The 9311-nt window shown below is 40.2% G+C and overlaps 1 pseudogene; it reads right to left on the bottom strand.

Annotated features, from left to right (window-relative positions):
• Nucleotides 1-2260: 2260 nt before the first annotated feature.
• On the bottom strand, nt 2261-2628 carry LOC103567737 (CDGSH iron-sulfur domain-containing protein 2 pseudogene; annotated as a pseudogene).
• Between the last annotated feature and the right edge of the window lie 6683 nt (nt 2629-9311).

Below are 9311 nucleotides of genomic sequence, written 5' to 3'. Positions count from 1 at the left end.
GTGTTCCCTGGGCCCCAGTCTTCACAGCTTGCCTCTTCACCTTGGCGTCCTGCACTTTTTATACATGTATCTCATGTTTCCAAATTGACTGTGACCGTTCTGAGGACAGGAGCTATGTCCTGTTTATTTTTCTACGTCTCACATACAGAAAGTGTTCAATATTTGTTCCCTTCTAAGAGTTTGTAATTTCACATTTTTTTTTTGGAGATGGAACTTTTAAAATTTTAAGTTCTTTTAACTTTCTATGCAGCTGGGCCTTTAATGTAAAAAATATAAAGTCTCCAGGTCCACTTATATAGGTATTATATCACATTCTTAGAGATTCCACTTATGGGAGCACTGTTTGTGATGTTGATAAATGTTTATAAATGGTCCATATTTAGAAATGAAATGGACAGTAGTAAGGAAGAAGGCGGGAGGATGGCAGTCTGGCTCAAGTATCACAAATTGATATCTTCTTGTTCCCAGTCTGAATTTTAAGTCTCAGAAGCTCTTAACTGATTTGTGCTAAACAAATTCACTATTAATTTATAAGAGCAGATTCTACCCAAGGTATTCTCTTTCCAGACATTTTCACTCATAAAAAAAATAGTGTTAGAAATTTGACGAATAGGGAATAAGCAAAGGAATTTGAACATTTTAACGCCATCTTTTATCAAGCTACGGTACCTGAAGAGCTTTCCTTCTCTGATGAGCCTGAAATCATGATCTGGGATCTTAACATAGGACTAATTTTCGTTTTTCAGCTCTAGTTTTCCTAAAACTCTTCTGTGATCACTACTTTGGGTTTGCTCTTCTTATAATTTCACTCTCTCCTTTTAATATATCGTCGTAGTCTATGACAATGTCTGTGCTTCAGACCATGTCACTTATGATCGACTGCTTTTTACTCATCACGAACCACACTGTAGAGTAGATCCCTTCTGGACCGGTCTTCAGCTTTTACGAGAAGTGAACTTTTAAGGAAGACTTTTAAAAGCCATTAATGTGGTTTGTATCCTTGCTTCTTAACAGCTATTAAGGCATTTGAATTATAGCATACTTTGTAAAAAATGAGCTGAGACTTATAATCTCTAATAGGGAGTGCTAACAAGATGAATTCAAACATGCAACTCTAACAATCAATGAAGATAGTTGGGAAGTTGAGAGATCCGAGCAACTCTCATTCATGTTAAACTATGTTGATCAGTAGATCATTTTATTGATACTCAATAATCTATCAATTTCCTTCTCCAGCAACAGTGTTTATCACATTAAAAGAAATCTCTAAGTCACTCTTTGATGCAGGGGAAAATTTTTTTGGAAATTTCTCAGATGTCAAGATTTGATATATAAATATTAATTGCTTTCTTTCAACTGGACACTGTGTTACAAGAGAAGTCATCCCTGTTTTAGAATAGCTGAGCCTGACCCTCCTCTCAACTATGCATCATTGGCAAAGGCAACAAATAAAATTAATCTTTGAGGAGGTGAGTAAAAGAAAGACCCCCCTAAATATAAATAAGACTAGAACAGGATGTGCCCATTAAAAAAAAAAACAAACCCAACTGACCACAGCTGTTCAAAGCCAACTGAAGAATTCCTTTTCATGTTTCAGCAGGAATCCTGCTGGAGTGTATAAGGTGTTTAACGGTGTACGTAATGAAATCATCTAGAAACTGGTACTGGTAATAGGTCAAAAGACGCTTCAAGAAACGATGCACCAGTATTACCTGGTCAAATAGATAGATCTACAGTTTACGTTCTGAGTCTTTTTTGAGTTCGTTTGACCAAAAGGAGCAACCAGTGATATAAGGAGATCTGAAAAAATATAAGACGATTTTGTCAAAATATTTTTGATATTAGTTGTCATCACTCATTAAGCTGTCATTGTAAAATATAACACTTTTAATTATATCTTCATGAATATCTTATTTCATCAAACAGCTCATAAGATCATTGAAAGCTTTCCACAAATTTTACTTCTTTGTATTTATTTTTTTTTAAAGTTAAAATCAAAGGTGTGGGTTTTATCGTAGGAAGATACATTAATTCTTTGAAGTCAGAATGAAAGAGTTGCATGATTTTTATATAAATGACTGTTTGAATATACAAAGTATCAAATATAAAAGCAGTGTAGCAAGAAAATAAATTGGCAGAAATAATTCTCCAACCAGTAGCAATAAAGACCACCATATGAAAGATCTATACACGAAGAATGAAAAAATACTATTATAAGATTTTACAGCACACAAGTGAATTCAATCTTAATTCATAACTATTATACTTCTTTCATCTGCAGGATTAGCGGACCCACACCGTCTCCTGTCAATTCATTGTGTTTATTATGTGAACCACCACAAGCAGGAGACGTTCTGGAACGCGGACACCTACAAGAAGCTGCTTTGGTAAGACACAAATCTTCAGTGTTTCTTTCCTTCACCACGTTGGGATCCAAGCTGTCTTTCTGTTGTGTTTTTCTTGGGGAGGAATGGACGAAGTAGCGCAAGTACACCGAGGAAGGGCAGCACCCAAGCCATCCTGAAACTGTGAGTGGGCGAACGCGCAACTGCTCTCGGGGACCAGGAGCTGCTTCAGGTACGCGGGGAGGTGCACGTTGACGACGCGGGCCACGCTGTCCAGCTGCATCCTCACGTGCGGCATCCGCCCCTCTCCTTTATTTCTCTTCTGTATGGAAAATAAACTTATATGGTTCTGAGCTTCATAAATATGTTTTGGATTTTCGATTGAGCAAAGAGATGTGTGGTTAAAAATATGATTTATCTACTACTTGGATTAGCAGTTTACGGAGAATGAGAACATAATTAGATACACTTTGTCTAATTTGAACATATTTCAGTGGATACCTAAGGGCCTAATCTAGATGCCACGGAATGATATCACTTTATTTTCTAAATGCAGAAGTATTAGCTTGCAAAAGGCTCTAATTAACAGCCTACTAAAGAATGGGATTGATTTTATCATGTGCATAAACTTATGACTAATACACAGGTATTTGTTATATAGTCAAATTCTTCACAGTTCAAAATGTGATAAATCACATAAGCATTAAATTACCCAAGCATGTAGAAAACAAGTTAGAAAAAAATTATATTAATAAAACAATCTCTAAGGGTTTTTTTTTTTTTGCAAAAATATCAGGAGATTAGAGCTAAAATTTAATGATTTTTATGAGTATTTCTATGGTATAATTTTTGAAAAGACCACATAGTCCTAACTAGAGATTAAAGAAAATGTTGTATTCCCAAAACACTAAAAATGTCCAATTCAGGCTGGCCTGGTGGCTTAGTGGTTAGGTTCTGGTGTTCTGCTTCCGGGGCCCAGGATTTGCTGGTTTGGATCCGGGGCCTGGATCTGCACGCCACTCATCAAGCCATGCTGCGGCGGCATCTCACATACAAAATAGGGGAAGTTTGGCACAGATGTTAGCTCAGTGACAATCTTCCTCAAGCACAAAGAGGAAAGTTTGGAACAGATGTTGGCTCAGGCCCAATCTTCCTCAGCAAAAAAAACAAGCCCAATTCCATGGCTCTTCCTTAAAGCACATATAAATTATAAGAAACAAGAAACTTTGAGTGATGGGTGTTTGTTATTGCTCACTGCACATTTAATAATCTAACACTGATGAATTCTTTAGAAAGCAGCAACTGTGTTTACAAGACCCATGGAGGGAATAAAATGTCACTGAAAATTCCCATCAGTGTAAATTAGTTTATTAATTTACAAACAATGAAAATGGAGATTCACAAATTACTATCATTCACCATGTCTGTAGAATAGAAATCATGTCATATCACTCACTATTGATGATTTGAAAAGGAAGAAATATAATACAGTATATCAGGACTAATTTAATAGCCATAATACAGTATGGTATAATACAATATAGAACAGCTATAATAAAGTTTCTCTTCTCTCTTTTTTTTTTTAAAGATTTTATTTTTTTCCTTTTTCTCCACAAAGCCCCCTGGTACATAGTTGTATATTCTTCGTTGTGGGTCCTTCTAGTTGTGGCATGTGGGACGCTGCCTCAGCGTGGTTTGATGAGCAGTGCCATGTCCGCGCCCAGGATTCGAACCAACGAAACACTGGGCCGCCTGCAGCGGAGCCCGCGAACTTAACCACTCGGCCACGGGGCCAGCCCCAAGTTTCTCTTCTCTTAAATGCCATAACTTAATCCCCCTTTTGTTCTGAATTTGCTGAAAGCTTATAATAACCTTTGTGCATTTGTATATGTATAAAATTATAAACTCAAAATTTTTTAGAGAGCTTTAAACTTTCTAAGTAAACCTGTTTCCCACAATAGCAATTAGCCCTAACATGCTTCACACAGCCCCTCAGCTATCGCTTGGACATCTGGAGCAGCAAGTTTAGTATTTTACCAACGCCTCTTAATTTGGGGAAAATATCCTAGGTTTGGCCAAACTCTGTGCGCAGTCCCCAGTTGGCCCTTATTCTGCCCTGCGGCTTGCCCTTTGAAATCTATCTTCCTCCCCGCTCTCCTTTTTCCTCTTAAATTTCAAGTTTTCTCAAAAACCTCGCATGGTTTTTTTAGTCCTTAATCATCATCTTCGTTGTTTTGTTTTATACCACTTCAGCTCACCAAGAGCATCCTTTTTAAATCTGGAACTGGGCACACTTCTGGGTGGTAAAAGCAGTCCATAGTCTCATATCTTTCTTATTCTGGACTTTAGTTTTCTGATAACACAGCCAAACAGGACTTTTGTTTTTAGCACCTACCTAACCCTAGACTTCCATTAACCTTGTGGCTAGTTAACAGTCATAGATCTATTTTTTTATGAGCTATTAATTCAGTTCTAATGCAACCTGAACTTCTGAAGTGTATACTTTTAAACTTAAATGCACAGCTTTACAAATACGTTTTAAAGATTTTATTTTTTCCTTTTTCTCCCCAAAGCCCCCCGGTACGTAGTTGTATATTCTTAGTTGTGGGTCCTTCTAGTTGTGGCATGTGGGACGCCGTCTCAGCGTGGCTTGATGAGCAGTGCCATGACTGCGCCCAAGATTCGAACCAACAAAACACTGGGCCGCCTGCAGCGGAGCGCGCGAACCCAACTACTTGGCCGCGGGGCCGGCCCCATACAAATACGTTTTATTAGACTTCATCTTAATGGTTCTTTTCTTAGTATTCTACATCTAGCCTTAGCATCTCTCTCCAGTGCATCCTTAGGGACTGCTGCCAGACTGGAAATTTCCTTTCTGTTTATTTAAATCCTCAAAAAACAAATTGAGTCAAACATTTCAGCCTGGCATTTAAAGTCTTGTGTAACAAGGCACTTCAGTGGCTCTGGAGGGCTGCGGAGAGAGCATGGCAATGTGGAATGAGCATCGGCCAGTCCACAGGTCTAGTTTCTAGTCTGACTCTGATATTTACTAGTTGATAACTAAGCAAGTCACTCAGACTCAATTTCCTTATCTGTGTTAATGTGGGGACAAAGGTTTTGGGGACTTTAAAAAAGATGACGCATGTGGAAATGAAGGCCTATAAAAATATAAGGTCTTGATGATACAGAGAATGTCAGGCCCTCTCTCGTGCTGTTGATCCTTTTATGATCTTACCCTGACCTGCCTTCCAATCTTGTTTTCTGCTACTGGCCTTGACTCCTTTCCTGCACATCTAAACACATTTTATTTCTTGCTAGTCCCTAAACACATTCAGATATTCATGCTTCTGTGTCTTTGCTAAAACTGGCTGGAATATTTCCTCCAGTCTTGCTCGCTCACTCTCTCCCTCACTTCCATCCTCTCTCTTCCTCACTTCTTCCCTCTAATTCAAGGCCAGACTCAAATGCCATCTCTTTCATAGGGCTTTGCTTTTCCTGATAGAGTTAATCTCTTTCTTCACAATATTCCTGTAGAAATAGATCAGCACCCTCAGTATTTCATTGTCATATTTTGTCTTATCTTCTACGTGGTCTTTTTCCCATCCCTTTGTCCAACACAAGAAGCAGGTACCATGTATTTATGTATTCCCACAGTACACAGAATTGTGCTCTATTATGATTCACATTTTTAGAAATGACTCAGTTAAGACAAAGAGTCCAGTCATTGCTAAGCTCATGGTATCTTTTAAGTGGCAGGAAGGTCCCAGGCTGCCTGATTTCAAATCCTGGGCTTTCTACTGTGTTCCACAGCACCCAGACTTCGCCACATCTGTCTGACGACTCTTGTTAAGTGTTTGTTAACATGAATTAACACTAATTCTCTTGTCTTCCTCAACTTCATCTCCCCACTTTAGTGTCCCTAATATGGAATTGTGTTTATCATTGTTCTGGTATTTCGAAATATGCTCTCATATCCCTTGGAGTGCATATTTTACTGTGCCTATGTTGGCCATTTTTGCTCTCAAGAATGTTTAGGTGAGGGGCCGGCCCAGGGCATAGTGGTTAAGTTTGCGCGCTCCACTTCAGTGGTCCAGGCTTCGCAGGTTTGGATCCCCGGGGACAGACCTATGCACCGCTTATCAAGCCATGCTGTGGCAGGTGTCCCGCATATAAAGTAGAAGAAGATGGGCACAGAGGTTGGCTCAGGGCCAACCTTCCTTAAAATAATTAATTAATTAATTTAAAAAAAGAATGTTAAGGTGACATTCTTGTTTCCTCTAGTGTTTTTCTAACCCCCACATCACTAGTTAGATGGTTCTCTCTGGTCAGGAGAAATCTAGAATATCAACTCCTCAGGATTTCCTCTAACTTCTGAAAGAGGACCTCTGGTATGACATGTTCTGCTCTGATCAAAGTCCTGATAAAAGCCTGCTGATGTTGGAGCAGGCCTGCGGTCACGCTGGCGTGCGTCCCCGGGCACGCTCCTCCACTTATCTCAGATTGGTTCTCCTCGGTTGGACATTGTCCAGATCATTCTTGCTTCTGGTCTTCTATCAGCCTCTTGCCCTTGGGTAGCCAGATGCAGAAGTCAGTCCAGCTTTGGTCTTAGGGCGTTTATCCCCCTGTCCTTTGTCAACTAACGTCCAGTTCTTGGACCTGTGCTCAATAGATACATAATGTATTCTTCGACTTATGAACAATCATGCCTAAAATCGACATTTACCGAGTGCTGACTTTGTGATTATCTCTTTTCAGCCTCAGAGCGCTGAAAATCTCCCCATTGAACAGATGAGAACAATGAGGCTTATAAAGGAGAAATGGGACTTGATTCCAAGCCTACCTGGTGCTCAAGCCCATGCTTTTGACCAGGGCCCAGTCGCTGCTGTGTTTTCCTCCCTGGATGCTAATCATGACCTGACACTTCTACTTACATTGTTGAAAACCAGTTATTATTTACATTCAATTCCTACGTGCATGTGTATGTGAATTGTACACAGATGGCTTTTGTATTTTTCTCATGGCAATAACAATTGCACTAATAATATGCAAACTATTTAACAACCATTAAAAATATTTTCAGGTGTTTCTTATCCCTGGACTGAATATAAATAAAAACATCAGTGCTAAGCATGAATTTTGTAATAATAACAGATGACATACATAGAGTTTTCTACATGGTGGGGACCATTCCAGGTGCTGTTCATGGATTATTTCATTGATCCTCTCAATAACCCAGTGTAGTAGGGTTATTGTTTTTATCCTTTTTCTTTTTTTTTTTTTGAGGAAGATTAGCCCTGAGCCAAATGCTGCCAATCCTCCTCTTTTTGCTGAGGAAGATTGGCCCTGAGCTAGCATCCATGCCCATCTTCCTCTACTTTATATGTGGGATGCCTACCACAGCATGGCTTGACAAGCGGTGCCATGTCCGCACCTGGGATCTGAACCGGCAAACCCCAGGCCACCAAAGCAGAACATGTGCACTTAACCACTGCACCACAGGTCCAGTCCCTATCCTTTTTTTAAAAGATGGGGAAAACAGAGGCACGGAGATGTCCTTTGTCTTAGATCCTTGCTACTCAAGCAACTGCGTCTGCTTCACCTGGGAGCTTGTTAGAAATGCCGACTCTCAAGCTCCCCTTCATGCCTATAGAATCAGAACGTGCATTTAACAAGATTCCTAGGAATTCACATGCACATTAAAGTTAGAGACGCATCGCTCCAAATCACACCGCTGGGGAGGATGGAGCTGGGGGTCAATCGCATGCAGTGAAACTCTGTGCCAGCATTCTCCTACAGCACGTGGGGTTGGCTTAATGATTACCTAAACGAATGAGAAACATTTAATTATGATGAAATAAATACTTCCACATACTTAATATACCTATGGATGATGTGAAATGCGGATAGGATTTTACTTTTATGAATTATACTTAATAGAAATTTCTCATTGATTTGTGAGAAATCTTATTGATTTATCAGAAATCATATTGATTTCTCATAAATCACTTTTACAGTCGGTGACTTAGCATGATTCAGCTTTGCTTCCTTTTCTCCTCTCTCCTCCTCTTCTTTTGAGTCATTGTTTTAAAAATTCACCCATTTATTCCATTAACATTCATAGAATGCCTAATATTGTCAAGCATTTCTTTTGTTTTTTTTAAAGATTGGCACCTGAGCTAACATCTGTTCATCTGTTGTCAATCAAAAAATTTTCTTTTCTTTTCTTTCTCCCAGAAGCCCCTCAGTACGCAGTTGCATATTTTAGTTGTGGGTCCTTCTAGTTGTGGCATGTGGGACGCCACCTCAGCGTGGGCTGAGCGGTGCCATGTCCGCGCCCAGGATCCAAACCGGTGAGACCCTGGGCCGCTGAAGTGGAGCACGCGAACTTAACCACTCGACCACATGGCTGCCCCAAGCATTTCTTTTTTTAGGTGAGCAAAGAAAAATTAGACCCAATTGCTGACCTCAAGACATTTAGTGGCATTGGAAGACAGACAAGAACCAGTTCAGATGACTGATGTAATGGAATCACATTCAAAGGGCAATGAGAACACAGCGGAAAGGATGTCTCGGTGGAGGCGTCCCCACAGCAGATCCTAAGACAAAGACTCAAATGCAAGCTGTGTTTTTGGCAAGCAAAAGTAAAGCAGAGAGCGGAATGATGAAGGAAGACGGAAAAGGGAAAACGGACCGTAAAGGGTGATTCTCAGCCAGAGACCACTGCGGATGATGAGACTCTCAAACTCTGGGGACTAGTACACGACACATGCCCCACGGTTACTTGTCACCCAAGGGGCAGGGAGTGGGGATACTTATACCCCAACTTTGATCATTCAGTGATTGAAGCTGCCTCTGGGGACATTCATCCAGGTCAATTCCAGCCAGCTGCACAGGCAGACGCCATATGTCCTTAGGCAAGGAAATGCAGACACTGGGTGTTAGGAAGTCTAGGGGGCTCAGGGAAAG

This window comes from Equus przewalskii, chromosome 31 (assembly GCF_037783145.1).
Source record: "Equus przewalskii isolate Varuska chromosome 31, EquPr2, whole genome shotgun sequence".
NCBI lineage: Eukaryota > Metazoa > Chordata > Mammalia > Perissodactyla > Equidae > Equus > Equus przewalskii.
Note: the sequence above shows the minus strand (reverse complement) of the source record. Positions and strands in the feature narration are given on the sequence as shown.